The 14,904-nt window shown below is 43.9% G+C and overlaps 1 pseudogene; it reads right to left on the bottom strand.

Annotated features, from left to right (window-relative positions):
- Window positions 1–567: 567 nt before the first annotated feature.
- Window positions 568–13,177, bottom strand: LOC149990288 (histone-lysine N-methyltransferase PRDM9-like; annotated as a pseudogene).
- Between the last annotated feature and the right edge of the window lie 1,727 nt (window positions 13,178–14,904).

Raw genomic sequence — 14,904 nt, 5'->3', positions numbered from 1 at the left:
TGTCTGGTGTGATGTGACTTTTACATAAAGCCTTGCTCACACTTTCTGCAAACATAGGGCTGCTTCCCTGAGTGTGTTCTCTGGTGCTGATGAGATACGACTTCCCTGTAAAGCCTTGCCCATGATCCCTGCAAACATAGGGCCTCTCCCTTGTGTGCTCTAGTGTCTGATGACATGTGACTTCCACAGTGTGCATCCTCTGGTGTCTGATGGCATGTGATTTTGTCAACACTCTGTGAAAACCTAGGGCTTCTCCTTCAGAGTGTCCTCTTGTGTCTGATGAGATGTGATTTCTGTGTAAATCCCCATCCAGACTTTCTGCCAACATAAGGCTTCTGCCCTGAGTGTGTTCCCTAGTATCTGATAAGATATGACCCACCATCAAATCCTGACCATCCCCTTCATACTTGATTGTTATAATTCTGGACATTCCTACTCCCACAAATAATTGCTCTGAGTCATCTGGGTCACTTCTGACTGCACTCAGCTGTTCCTCCATCATTCTCTCATCCTCACTAGAGCTCCTCATTTGTATGCTGGGAGGTTTCAACAAGGCCACTGAAATCCTCATCTGCCCGATCCTTTTAAGCAAACAATGGGACCTTTCTTTGACATCCTGACCTCAGCCTTGTCATTCCAGCTATACATACAGGAATTTTGCTTCTGCTGATTCGGATCCTCTGAGCAGCATCTGTCTGATTGAAGCTGTTGCCTTGCAAATGTTTCCAGGAGAATCTGAGGGGGTGGCAGCATTTGACATGTTGGCTGAACAATTTCTGACTGGAGAAGGCCAGAGACCAGACCAGGAGGAACATGTGCAGACCTCTGGTTTTGGTTTTGATGAAGCAGGTTTTGGTCAGGCAGATGTTGACAAGACTGTCTGAGCTGTAGACTTTGTCTCATGATAAAACCTGCCCCACAAAACATTCTTATTATGGTGACAATGCAAGTGCTCTTCTTTCGCAGGCTATTTTCTTTTCATTTCTATGCACTACATCTTTTTCAGATATCCAGAAAGCCCACACCAAGGGTCTTGACTACACTTTGACCAGACTAGGGACTGTCGGGTAGCATCAGAGGCCATTTGACAACCTGTATGGATTGAATGGCAGTGACCTCTCCCATATGTATATATCTTCTAAGTCACGTTCAAGAGAGAAACCACAGGCCCTGAGTAAGAATTGCTCCTCTCCAGTGTCCAAAATTTTAAGATAAAATAAAATGTCCTCCCTCAAGCCTCGGTCCAAGTATCCACACTTGATTTCACTCAGAGTTAGCTCATTTCAAACGCAATAGAAGATATTTTAAAATTAAGAGCAAAATTAAACATATAAATATTGTTCCTAAGTTTTAAAAGTATGTAAAATGACTCCTTGATTTCTGAAGCATACGATTTAAAACTTTAGTGACTTCAATATTTATTTTACTGTACTTAAGGGTTGGAGCAGGAAAATTTTGAAGGAGAGCACTCTCTCTCTCTCTCTCTCTCTCTCTCTCTCTCTCTCTCTCTTCATTTTGAAGGACTATGGTGCCCACCTCTTGTGGTTGGGCGCTCTCTCTTCTGCTTGCCACCACGCATGATGCCCAGTTGCCGGCAATACTCATTGCCATACCAGAGCAGAAGCTCAAAGCCTGGCTTGATGACCTGGCAGGTTCGGTAGAAAATCTGCCTGTGATATTGAAAGGCCACCAGATTCTGTTCTTCATATCGCTGGGCACAGTTCACATACCTGGTGTTCAGGCAATTGAAGGGAAAGAAAACCACAGTGACTAGTGACTGCTACCTGTCACATCCATGTCCAGCTCCTCACTGATGCCCAAGACCCCCAGGCCCTGATCACACCCACCCCCACCAATGCTCCCAGGGAGCCTTCTGTTCAGTGCCTGATCCTCTGTCAGTATGTCATGTGAATGTCTATCTCCAGGTCCTGCTTATGGTGCTCATCCTACCTAATACTATTTTCCAAAGCCTAGTCCAGACTTAAGTTCCACCCCAACTGGCCATAAAACCCAGTCCCCTCTAGCTTTTCTAAATACTAAGTTGAGTTCTATTTCACACCACAGAACCTAGTGCTTGATCTAGACTCTGCTTCTAGATTAGCTCCTCTCATTCAATATTCAGCCCGAGTCTATGTTATCTTTAGCAGCTTTCTCTAATCTCCCCACACTTTTCTTAGGGTAAAATTCACTTGTCCCCCCCAAGGTTCCCATAGAAACATGGAGGTCTCTGTCTCATCAAAATAACACAGAGCAATAATAGTTGGTTCACCTTGTATTTCCCCTGAGAAAAGAGAGACCCTCAGGGAAGGGGCCTGTGACCATTCCTCTGCAGGCCTCAGAATGCAGTTCTAGTTAGGACTGACTCTGGGACCCTTTGCTGCCCACAACAGCTTAGGTGATCCTGGCACTGTGCACTTTTCTAAAACTAGGAAAACTATAGTCATATATTTGTAAAAGCAACTTTTTGATGCCTGTCTGCAGTAAGTCTCCCATAAGGATATGGGCTGTGTAATGTGTTCAAGGAATGAACTCATTCATCTAAACTGGAACATAGTAAGTGCTTAAATAATGTTCATTATGTAAAGTGTAATCCAGTCCCTGGTGAATCTAGTATCCTCCAGGTTTTTCCAAGGCCCCCAATTTTGACTAGCTTAGGGATTCAAATGTTGAGGATGTATGCTATTTTTAAATCTCCTTTTCTGTAACTGTCTCCTGTTATGAAAGAGCACTGTGCAGAGAACAAAGAGGAACAGAAGATTGAGGGAGGCTGTTGAGTGAGGCAGGATGATAGGAAAAGATACTTGAACTTGTGGGAGATAAGTCTCACAGGCACCCAGAAACCTATTGACTTTACCTCATCCAATTCGAACAGGCTTTGTCCTTTCCATCCACATACTCATAGCATTTACTCCCTTTGGAGATCTGCATTTTGGAAAAGAAGTTCAAGACCTTTTATTTTTATTTTTTGGTGGGAAAGTAGTAGAAGAAGTATTTTACCTACTGACATCAAAGCTCTTTCAGAGAGGGGAAGATGGCGGAGGAGTGAGGAGAGGCTGAGGTTTCAGGCTCCCGAGACCCATCTGCAGTTTGGGCTAATTGCAGACAGAACATCTCATTGAGCAGCTGGACACTGGCAGGAGTCGAGCCAAGGCACTGCCGGATTAGAGAAAATCCATCTGGGAACAACCTGTTTAGTGAGGATAGCGGAGGAAAAGGGGACGAAACGGGATTCCTGACTGGGGCGGCTGCCCGAGCTGCGGCTGGAAGTACACAAAGGCTTTTTGGCGACCACAGGCTACCAAGGAGAGGAGTTGGGAGGAGAGCGGATCTCTGCCCGCTGGTAGAGACGGGACTCGACCAAATGGCATTGGCGCTGAAGGACAGGAGACAGCGTGCTGCCGGGCAAGTGAGAACATAATTCTCCTTTATATTTTTCTCTAGTGGACAGTGGAGAGGGGAGGAAAGTTTGGGGGTGGTAGGCCATTCTTGAGGAGGGCAGGTGCAGTGGCGCGCTCATCCACTCCCCAACCCTACCCTTGGGTCGCAGGGGCGCGCATAAAAAAGTGCTCTCACTCACTGGCCCAGGTGCGCAGGGCCGTGAGTCCAGGCGTCCCTCAGACACTCCCCAACGGACATAAGATCAGTGCCCCAAGGGACACAGGGAGGGCCCACTGAACACGCAGAGGACCATGGACAGATCCCCCTAGACAGCTCCCTTGGGCGCCGGGCCCCAGGCCAGAAAGCAGACCACTAGCTCAGGCTCTGTTCTTGCCAGTCCAGATGGGTGAAGGAAAGCAGTCAGCTGCGGCGCCAGAACAGCGGGCCGCAGCGACTCACAGACGCTCACTTCCACTGAGCACAAGCGTCCGCGGCCCCGCCCTAAGAGGCGAGAGACCAACTCCTGGAGCTCAGCTCAGCAGGACTAAGGGCACGGGCACGCGAGCGCGAAAACACCTCAGCCCAGGGACAATAGGTGCCAATTGCGGGGCAACTTCTCAGGCCCCAGACGCGTGTGCAGGGAGGCGTGCAGGGACACCTCAGCGCGAACGCGGAACCACCTCGGCCCAGCAACAATAGGCGCCAATCGCAGGGCAAGCTCTCGGCCACCACACCCGTGCAGGGTCTCGTGTGCAAGGACACCTCAACTGGCTCCGGCGAGCAACAAGGGACCGTGCCGTGCTGGCAACCTCAGGCGCGCAACCTTGCGGCAAGAAACAAGAACCTCTGAACCGCCACACTAGACCAGCTGTGGACGCAGAAAAAGAAGGCGACACACCAAGGCTAAAACGGACATCTCCACAAAAGAAATCGAGATAAAGTGGATAGAGTGACTCTCAATTAACAAGCCAGAAGGAAGATCCTAACAAAAAAATCTGAAATATAACCAGACAGCATAAACAAACGATATAAAAGGTACCCCAAGAACATCAGGCTCAGGAGATCAAAGAGATTGCACCACTCAAACCTCCAGATCTACCATAAAAAATCTCATACCACAAAGGTGGGAAGGCAAAGCAGACAAATTCAAATAACAAAAACAAACAAGAAGAATCCAACATGGTAAGACGCAGAAACAACCTCTCAATGAAAAGAAAAGAGGAATCCCCAGAAAGAGAGGTAGATGGAATAGACATAGCCCAAATGTCAGACATGGAATTCAAAACTATGATGGTGAAGAAACTCAATATGCTCGAAAACCTCAAAAACAACTATGACAACCTCCAAGGAAGTTACCAACGGCTCCAAGAAAATTACAGGGAACTTGCAGAGAACTACACCAGCATAAAAAAAGACATAGAAACTACCAACAAGAACCAGGAAGAAATGAAGAATGCAATCTCTGAACTGAAAAACACAGTAGAATCAGTCAAAAGCAGACTAAACGAAGCAGAGGATCAGATTAGTGAGTTAGAGGATAATGTAGGTAATAATTCTCAAACGATACAGCAAAATTAAAAAGGATTGAAAAAATATGAACAAGATGTAAGGGAATTACAGGATAGCATTAAAAATAATAATATCAGGATCATAGGAATCAGAGAGGGAGAAGAAAAGGAGCATGGAATTCAAAAACTGATAGGAGAAATAGTGACAGAAAATTTTCCGAACCTGATGAGAGAAAAACTTATGCAAGTCCAAGAAGCACTGAGAGTTCCAATCAAGAGGAACCCCCAAAACCCACTCCAAGGCACATCATAGTTAAAATGGCAACATTCAAGACAAAGAGGGAATCCTAAAAGCAGCAAGAGAAAAACAGCAAATAACTTACAAGGGAGCTCCAATAAGGCTATCGACCGATTTCTCAACAGAAATATTACAAGCCAGAAGGGAATGGTCAAAAATATTTCAAGCAATGAAAAACAAAGGCCTACAACCAAGAATACTCTACCCAGCAAGCCTCTCATTCAAAATAGAAGGTGAAATAAGGAGTTTCTCAGACAAAGAAAGACTAAAAGAATACATCTCCACCAAACCAGCATTGCAAGAGATGCTAAAGGGAATATTCTAAGAGAAAAATCAAAAAAAGAGTAGAGGAACAGAGATACAAAGGGAAATGAATAAATATATGTCAATAATAACCTTAAATGTAAATGGATTAAGTGCTCCAATTAAAAGACACGGGGTAATGGAATGGATAAGAAAACAGGACCCACATATTTGCTGTCTACAAGAAACACACCTCAAAGCAAAAGATTTACATAGACTGAAAGTAAAGGGATATAAAAAAATATTCCAAGCAAATGGACCTGAAAAAAAAGCTGGGGTAGCAGTCCTCATATCAGACAAAACGGATTTCAAAGCAAGGGCAATAAAAAGAGACAGAGAAGGGCATTTCATAATACTTAAAGGAACGATTCATCAAGAAGATATAACACTGATAAACATATATGCACCCAACATAGGAGCACCCAAATACATAAAGCAAATACTAGAAGACCACAAGAAGGATATTAACAACAACACACTCATAGTAGGGGACTTCAACACTCCATTATCAACAATACACAGATCACCAAAGCAAAGAAACACCAAAGATACACGGGCATTGACCAACACACTAAACCACATGGACTTAACTGATATATATAGAACTTTTCACCCCAAAGAAGCAAAATATACATTCTTTTCAAAGGCACATGGGACATTTTCAAAGATAGACCACATAATAGAACACAAAACAAGCCTCAACAAATTCAAGAAAATTGAAATCCTATCAAGCATCTTTTCAGACCACAATGCCTTGAAACTAAAAATCAACCTCAGGGAAAAAAATCAAACACACCCAAACTCATGGAGAATGAATAACACGCTCTTAAATAGCAAATGGGTTAACAATGACATCAAAGAGGAAATCGAGAAATTTCTAGAAACTAATGACAATGAACATACAACAGCCCAAAACCTGTGGGACACAGCAAAAGCAGTCCTAAGAGGGAAGTTCATAGCGATACAGGCATATCTGAAAAGACAAGAAGAATCTGAAATAAAAAACCTAACCCTAAAGCTACAAGAACTACAACAGCAACAACAAACAAAGCCTAGGGCAAAAAGAAGAAAGGAAATCAAGATCAAAGCAGAATTAAACGACATAGAAACTGAACGAACAATCCAAAAAATCAACAAAACTAGGAGCTGGTTCTTTGAAAAAGTAAACAAAATTGACAACCCTCTAGCCAGGCTCATTAAGAAAAAAAGAGAGAAGACCCAAATAAGCAAAATCAGAAATGAAAGAGGAGAAATCACGACTGATACCTCAGAAATACAAACAATTATAAGAAATTACTACAAACAACAATATCGCAAGAAATTTGACAACCTAGTAGAAATGGACAGATTTCTAGAAACATATAACCTTCCAAAACTGAATCAAGAAGAAGTACAAAGTCTCAACAGAACAATAACAAAGAAGAAAATTGAAACAGCAATCAAAAATCTCCCTGCACACAAAAGCCCTGGACCGGATGACTTCACAGGCGAATTTTACAAAACATTTAGGGAAGAACTAACTCCTACCCTCCGCAAACTATTCCAAAAAATCCAAGGAGAGGGAAAAATCCCAAACTCTTTCTATGAAGCCGGTATTACCCTAATCCCAAAACGAGGTCAAGACACAACAAAGAAAGAAAACTACAGGCCAATATCACTGGTGAACATAGATGCTAGAATCCTCAATAAAATTTTGGGAAACAGGATCCAACAATACATCAAAAAGATCATACACCATGATCAAGTGGGATTCATCCCAGGGATGCAAGGATGGTTTACTATTCGCAAATCAATAAATATAATACATCACCTAAACAAAATGAAAGACAAAAATCACATGATCATATCTATAGATGCAGAAAAAGCATTTGATAAAGTACAACACCCATTTATGTTCAAAACACTCAGCAAAATGGGAATAGAGGGAGCATACCTTCACATAATTAAGGCTATATATGAGAAGCCTGTGGCCAACATCATAGTCAATGGAAAAAAACTGAAAGTTTTTGTCCACTCTCTCCAGTTCTATTCAACATAGTATTGGAAGTCCTAGCCACAGCAATCAGACAAGATGAAGAAATAAAAGGCATCCAGATTGGGAAAGAAGAAGTAAAACTATCACTATTTGTAGACGACATGATAGTATACCTAGAAAACCCTATAAACTCCACTAAAAGACTACTTGATATAATAAGTGAATTTGCCAAAATCGCAGGGTACAAAATAAATATACAGAAATCTAAGGCATTTCTGTACACCAACAATAAAATCTCAGAGACAGAAGCAAAAAAGAAAATACCATTTACTATAGCAACAACAAAAATAAAGTACCTAGGAATAAACTTAACCAAAGAGATAAAAGACCTGTACACTGAAGATTATGCAACATTGAAGAAAGAAATTAAGGAAGATACAAATAAATGGAGGCAAATACCATGTTCTTGGATGGGAAGAATCAACATCATCAAAATGGCCATACTACCCAAAGCAATTTACAGATTCAATGCAATCCCTATTAAAATACCAATGACATATTTCACTGACCTAGAACAAATCCTCCAAAAATTCATATGGAACCAAAAAAGACGCCGAATAGCAAAAGCAATCTTGAAACAGAACGCAGCAGGAGGAATCACGATACCAGACATCAAACAATACTACAAAGGCACTGTGATCAAAACAGTCTGGTACTGGCGTAAGAACAGACATATAGATCACTGGAACAGAATTGAAGGCGCAGAAATGAACCCAGACCTCTATGGTCAACTAATCTTTGATAAAGGAGGAAGGAACATAAAATGGAATGAGAAGAGCCTCTTTAACAAATGGTGCTCGGAGAACTGGACAGGGACGTGCAAAAAAAAAAAAAAATGAAACTAGACCACCAACTTACACCGCACACGAGAATAAACTCAAGATGGATTAAAGACTTAAATGTAAGCCATAACACCATAAAAGTCCTAGAGGAAAACATAGGCAGGAAAATTTCAGATATCACACGTAACAATATCTTCACGGATACATCTCCCAAGGGAAGAGAAATAAAGGAAAAAATAAACAAATGGGACTACATCAAACTAAAAAGTTTCTGCTCAGCAAAAGAAAACATCAGCAAGATGAAAAGGAAACCAACGATATGGGAAAACATATTTGCCAATGATATCACAGACTGGGGAATGATCTCCAAAATTTATAAAGACCTTATACGACTCAACATCAAGAAAACAAACAACCCAATTAAAAAATGGGCAAAGGACCTGAACAAACACTTCTCCAAAGAGGACATGCAGAAGGTCCATAGGCACATGAATAAATGCTCAACATCATTGGCCATCAGAGAGATGCAAGTAAAAACCACAATGAGATACCACCTTACATCTGTCAGAATGGCCATCATCGACAAATCAACAAACAACAAGTGCTGGCCAGGATGTGGAGAAATGGGAACCCTACTGCACTGTTGGTGGGAATGCAGACTGGTGCAGCCACTGTGGGAAACAGTATGGAATTACCTCAAAAAACTAAAAATGGAACTGCCATTTGAACCGGTGATTCCACTGCTAGGATTATACCCAAAAAACCCTAAAACCCTAATTCAAAAGAACTTATGCACCCCTATGTTCATAGCAGCCCTGTTTACAATAGCTAAGTGCTGGAAACAGCCTAGGTGCCCGTCTGTGGATGAGTGGATCAAAAAACTGTGGTACATCTACACAATGGAATACTATGTAGCAGAAAGAAAGAAGGAACTCCTGCCATTTGCGACAACATGGATGGAAGTAGAGAGAATTCTGCTTGGTGAAATAAGCCAGGCAAAGAAAGCAAAATACCATATGATATCACCCAATACAGGAAACTAAAGAGCAACACAAACAAACGAACTAAATAGGCAAAGACTAGAATAGTAGTCAGTAGGGGGGAGGGGGGAAGAAGAAAAGGGGGTAAGTAAGGGGAAGGGTCAAGTCAAGGAACGTATATGAATGACTCGTGGACATGGACGACGGGGAGGGATATAATTGTGGGAGAATGGATGGGCTGGGAGGGGGGAGCAATGGGGGGAAAATGGGACAACTGTAATTGAATAACCAAAAAAAAAAAAAAAAGGCTCTTTCAGTTCACATGGGGATTCAACTTCCACTTGCAACCATATGATATTTTTCTTACTCATCTTATACACATCCATGCCTATCTGTCCAATCAGAGCAGGGGCACCCAAGGGAGGAGCCACTGCCTTGTGTCTGTACCGCTTTGCTCCCACTTATTCTCTAACCCTTGTTCAAGCAAAGCCCACTCAGTACACAGAGATAACCGTATCATTTATCCCCACTCATGTCTATCTGTAAAAGGTGAGGTCCCTTCAAGCCACTGAAGATTTGTGGGAAGCTAGAGGACAGGGTCAGAGGTAAACACTTCTCACCTCCCAGGAATATCCGTTGTTGGCTGCTGCTTTATCTGTTGTGATCTGGCCCTCGAAAGGGCCAAAACAGAGACCCGCTGGCAGATCGGAAGACTCATTCCACACTCCAAGGCCAGCCTTAGGGATGCTTGATGGTCCGATTCTCAAACCAGAGGGAAGGGTGAGGGCTGAGCGGTTGGGATGCCCCTTGTCAACTGCACGGTCTTTTACAAACTTAGGGGGCCCATGCACAGCACAGCAGTCAATGTGGAAGTACCGACACTTCTCACAATCTGGAGGTGAGAGGAGCAGGGGTTAGGAAATGTGTAGTACATCTTCATGGACATGAGGAACTAAACTACAGGAAGAGCCCTGGTATTCACATCATTGTGCCCCCTTCCTTACTTTTAGGTCACTGGAGGAAGGAATGCTTTAGGGACCAAGTGACTAGGTGAAATTTTTGCACCAAGATGTACCATGCATTTTATCTGGTACATCTTCTCGGGCAAAAGAAACAAAAGAAAGGATAAACTGATGGGACTACAGCAAACTAAAAAGCTTTTGCATAGCAAAGGAAGCAATCCACAAAATAAAAAGACAACCCGTGAAATCGCAGAGTACATTGGCCAGTGCAGCTGATAATGGGTTGATATCCAAAATTCATTAAAAGCTTATAAATTCACCAAAGGAAAACCAAACAATCCAATTAAAACATGGGCAAAAGATGTGAATGCACACTTCTCCAAGGAGGACATCCCAATGACCAATGGACATATTAAAAGAGATATGCAAGTGGAAAGCACAATGACTTATTACCTCACACCTTTCAAAATGGCTATCATCAATAAATGAAAAAACAAGTGCTGGCGAGAGTGGAGATAAAGGGGCACCCTTGTGTAGTGCTGGTGGAAATGCAGACTGGTGCTCCTACTGCATAAAACTTAAAAAATAGAACTGTCTTTTGATCTGGCTATCCCACTTCTGGGAATATATCAAAAAAAAAAAAAAAAAAAACCCAAAACACTAATTTGAAAGAACAGAGGAAACCTATGTTCATTGCAGTGTTATATACAATTGCCAAGATATGGAAGCAGCCCAAGGATCAATCAGTAGATGAGTGGATAAAACAACCATGGGACATTTACACAATAGAATACCACACGGCCGTAAAGGAGAAGAAAAATTTACCCTTGAGATGGCATCGGTGGACATGGAAAACATTACACTAAGTGAAACAAGCCAGTCATAGAAAGACAAATACCATGACTTTACTCATACATGGAATCTAATGAACAAACTGAACTAACAGGCAAAATGGAGACAGATTCATGGATAGAGAGCTGGATGACGGCTATTGCGGGGTGGTTTGGGGACTCATGGACAACCATGCGGTGATAGTAGGCAGAGGATATTTCAAGGGAGAGGGTATTTCAAGGGGGACAGGTGGTAGTGGAGAAATATACAATACATAAAAAAAGACATAACATGCTTTTGTGAGGATCACTTACACAGGTAGTCATCATCCTTGGGCTCGCTGACCTCTTGGTACACCTGGACCTTTCTTTCTCGTAGGCTATATACCTTCACATCACTCTTCTTTCTCCTGAGTTCTAAGTTGAAGAGTATGTGAGTGAGGTTAGTAACATCTAGTAGTGTTAGTCTCATTTTTGTCAGAAAACACACAATGCCCTCTGTCCTTCTACAGTCTATGGTATTTTCCTCTGTTAACCATTAATTCAGAGAGATTAAGAGTCCACACTGAGTACAAGTGGCTGATTCAATTTTAATTTCTAGATCCTACCATTATCTGGTTTAACTATCCGATCTTTACTCATTCATAAAACACTTACTGAGGGAAAATTATGTGTTAGGCAGTAAGCAAAGACATGTGCATACAGCACCAAGAAAGTATGGGTGCTGATATCACATGTGAAAACTGCATGGGTCAGTTGTTCTAAATTAAATTTGAAGCTTTCAAACAGTATATAAGCTATGTATACTTATTTTCACTTTCCACATTAGCATTCAGGAGCTCAGAGAATTTATAAGGTTTACTCAAAGCTCTGGTGCTACCTTCAGTTCCAGCTTCATCCAGTATTAACCCAGGCCTATCCAGAGTGTGCCACACACACCTAGGCCATATTTGTCAGCTGTTCTAGGGGACTTAGGTGACCTGTAGTGTCCAAATTATTTTCTCTTACCCATTTTTCGCCTTGAGTGCACTTCAGAGGTGTTTGCTTCTCCAGGAGGGGACACTGGTTTCTTGGTCTGCACTGAGCCACTTTCAGTCAGTGAATTTGGTGTGCTGGACAATTCCTTCAAATTGGATTGATCACTTAAGAATGCCCTGGACATTGCCTTCACTGTAAGACTCACATAGTAAAATATCACATGCAGTTCTTTTGTTTCTTTAGGGGTTATAATATATTTCCATATGCATGACTTTACTTAATGCTTCAGCAACCCCTGGGAATCCCTGAAGAGTATGAATACTAGAGAGAAAAGGTTCCTATGTGGATATCAACTTCAAGACTAGAACCCATACCTTAAGACTTTTCTTTCAGGTTTCTCTATAATGGTAAGAGTGAGGGCTATCGAGAAGAGTAAAAAGAGGTAGTTGACAGAAAAATATCTAGACAATAAGTAAAATGATGCCAAAATGTGCAAGTTGTTATGTCTTGGGAAGAATATTTGTAATTATTTTAGCCGGATCCCATCAATCCTTTTTAAATAAGGTTGTAACACTAGCTGGTTCTCTTCAGTTTCCTGATCTATAGCCTGCTAATCCTTAATGCTCTGGTGAACACAAAATATAACAATAATCAGCAAAGTGTTTTGTGAGCTATGTAACACAGTCTGAATGTGAGATTATGCATCTGCTATCAATTTTTCCCTCAGCTCTTTCCATATTTGATATCTCCCAATAATTTTTCTGTGATTATTTTTCAGTATCTATTGACCCATTCTAGTTTAATTTGTAACTGTGAAATCGTCCATTTGGCAACTGTTTAGGGGGTGCTCTCAGGGGCCCTGAAACTTCTGAGAAGAATCAGGTATGCACCATCCTCTTAAAGAGATCACAATGCAGGGCTAGAACAAGTGATTCCACAGACCTGTTCATCCCATTCCTAGCTCTATGTACACTCTGGGACTTCTCCCACTTCCCTGACACTGCTCTTAGGGGCGGGAGACAGTCCTTCTCCTACAGCACTCTGCCCATGCAAAGAGTGTCACCCTATGGAGCTGGCATTTGCAAAGCTGTGGGGCAGCTTCCTCACCAGCACTGTCCCTCATGGTAGTTCCCCTTGTCCTTGAGATTGCACTGTGTCTTCTCCCTGCTGGCATGGCACCAGTCTTGTGATACCTGGTCCTGTTATTCTCCCTGTGACCCCATCTCACCCCAGGCATCCTGCACATGAGCAGAGATAGCAAGCCCAGAGACCATGTGTTGGCCGAGTTACCAGGCAGCTAGCTATTTCCCCAGGCCTGTCCCTCTTGGTAGTGTCCTTGGTCCCTGAGAGCACTATGGGCCTTCTCCCAGGCCTTGACAAGGCCCTTTGGTGCCGGGTCGCTCTTGCACCAGGTTCTCTGCACTTGCACAGGGAGGGTCAACCCAGGGGCCAGGTGACTGCGGAGCTCTGGGACAGCTGCATCACCAGCCCTGTCCATCTCCGTAGAGTCCCTGGTCCCTGAGACCACTCTGGGCCTTATCCCATTGACACGGGGATCTCCTTGCATTAGGTTCACTCTGTACCTCCTCAGGGAGGACTAACACAGGGGCCAGGTGACCGCGGGGCACCAGCGCAGTGCCCAAGCTTTTCGCAGACGCTACCACTCACCCTTGGCTTCCACCGCTTACTCCCCGCTTTTCCCTCAGGGCACTCCTGTGGCAAATGGGTGGGGTTCATGGTCTCCCAACCTCGAGGTGCCTGTGGAAGGACAAGGCGCTGAGAGTGCTGAACCACTTTGCCCCCGTTTGTCAGGGTGTCCAGAGAGGGAGGGCTTGGGGATCCAGGGAGATGAGAGGATGGGTGGGGTGAAGTTTGACAAAATGTTCCTGCCCTTCGCCCCCAGACTCCCTTCCTACTACAGCAGAAGCACAGGCTTCTGAGGGCCACCAGAAGTGGCCCCGACGTTTGAGTTGGCCTGTGGCGGTGTCAGGAAATGGGATTCTGGGGAAATACGCGTGTGAGGCAGGCATAGTCTCTAGGAGACAGAAATCTCTGTCTCTGGGACTCAGGTTCCCTCGGGACAAGATCTGGGACCTTTCAAAGAAACAAAGGGCATTTTTACAGTGCTAGGGGAGAGAGGATCTGGGACCTCTAATACCGAGGAGCCTAGGGGTCTCTCATTGATGGGCATCCGGTTGCCCGTCATTGTGTTTCCAGGACGACGGCATTTAGGACCTCTGAATTTGGGGAAATTTAGCCTTTCTGGGCGAGCTATAGGGAGAGTGCCCTGGGCTGAGGAAAATTGAGGTTTCCAGGGTGTTTGAGGGTCTAAGTGTTGGGGAATTTAATATGTCGCTGGGCGAGGAGATTTGGCGTCCTTAGGGTTAGCGGCTGGGGGGGCCCTTGGAGGCGGAAGGAATTTGGAGCCTCTCAGGATGAGAGCACCTAGGATCTTAGGCTGAACTTCGAAAGTCGCAGGCTAAGCGTTTCACAAGGGTTTGGCAAGGCTAAGGGTTTCTCACAGTTTTCCTGTTAGTCTCCTGGATCCCCTGCCGTGCCGCCCACCTTGGTGGAGCGTCCTCTAGCGTCTCCTATGTTTTTCGCTGTTGGGAGGTGTGACGGCACCGAGCTCGAGGTTCCTTTCCGGTATAGCCAGGTGGACTCAAGCTGCCAATCAGTGCTCTGATCTCAGTGCCCTGCCAGCCAATGAGCGAACAGAAGGAGATCGAAGCTTGGGACAGGGGGCGGAGCCTGCCCTTCAGTCGGAGGCTTCAGACCACCTGGCGGAAGACCAGCCCCCTCCACGGGAGTGGCTGCTCTGGTTCTGGGTGAGTGTCTGTCATGCAGCCT

Source organism: Furipterus horrens, unplaced genomic scaffold, assembly GCF_987537825.1.
Source record: "Furipterus horrens unplaced genomic scaffold, mFurHor1.1.pri manual_scaffold_19, whole genome shotgun sequence".
Taxonomy (NCBI): Eukaryota; Metazoa; Chordata; class Mammalia; order Chiroptera; family Furipteridae; genus Furipterus; species Furipterus horrens.
The sequence above is the reverse complement of the archived record's forward strand: the minus strand, read 5'-3'. Positions and strand labels throughout refer to the sequence as shown.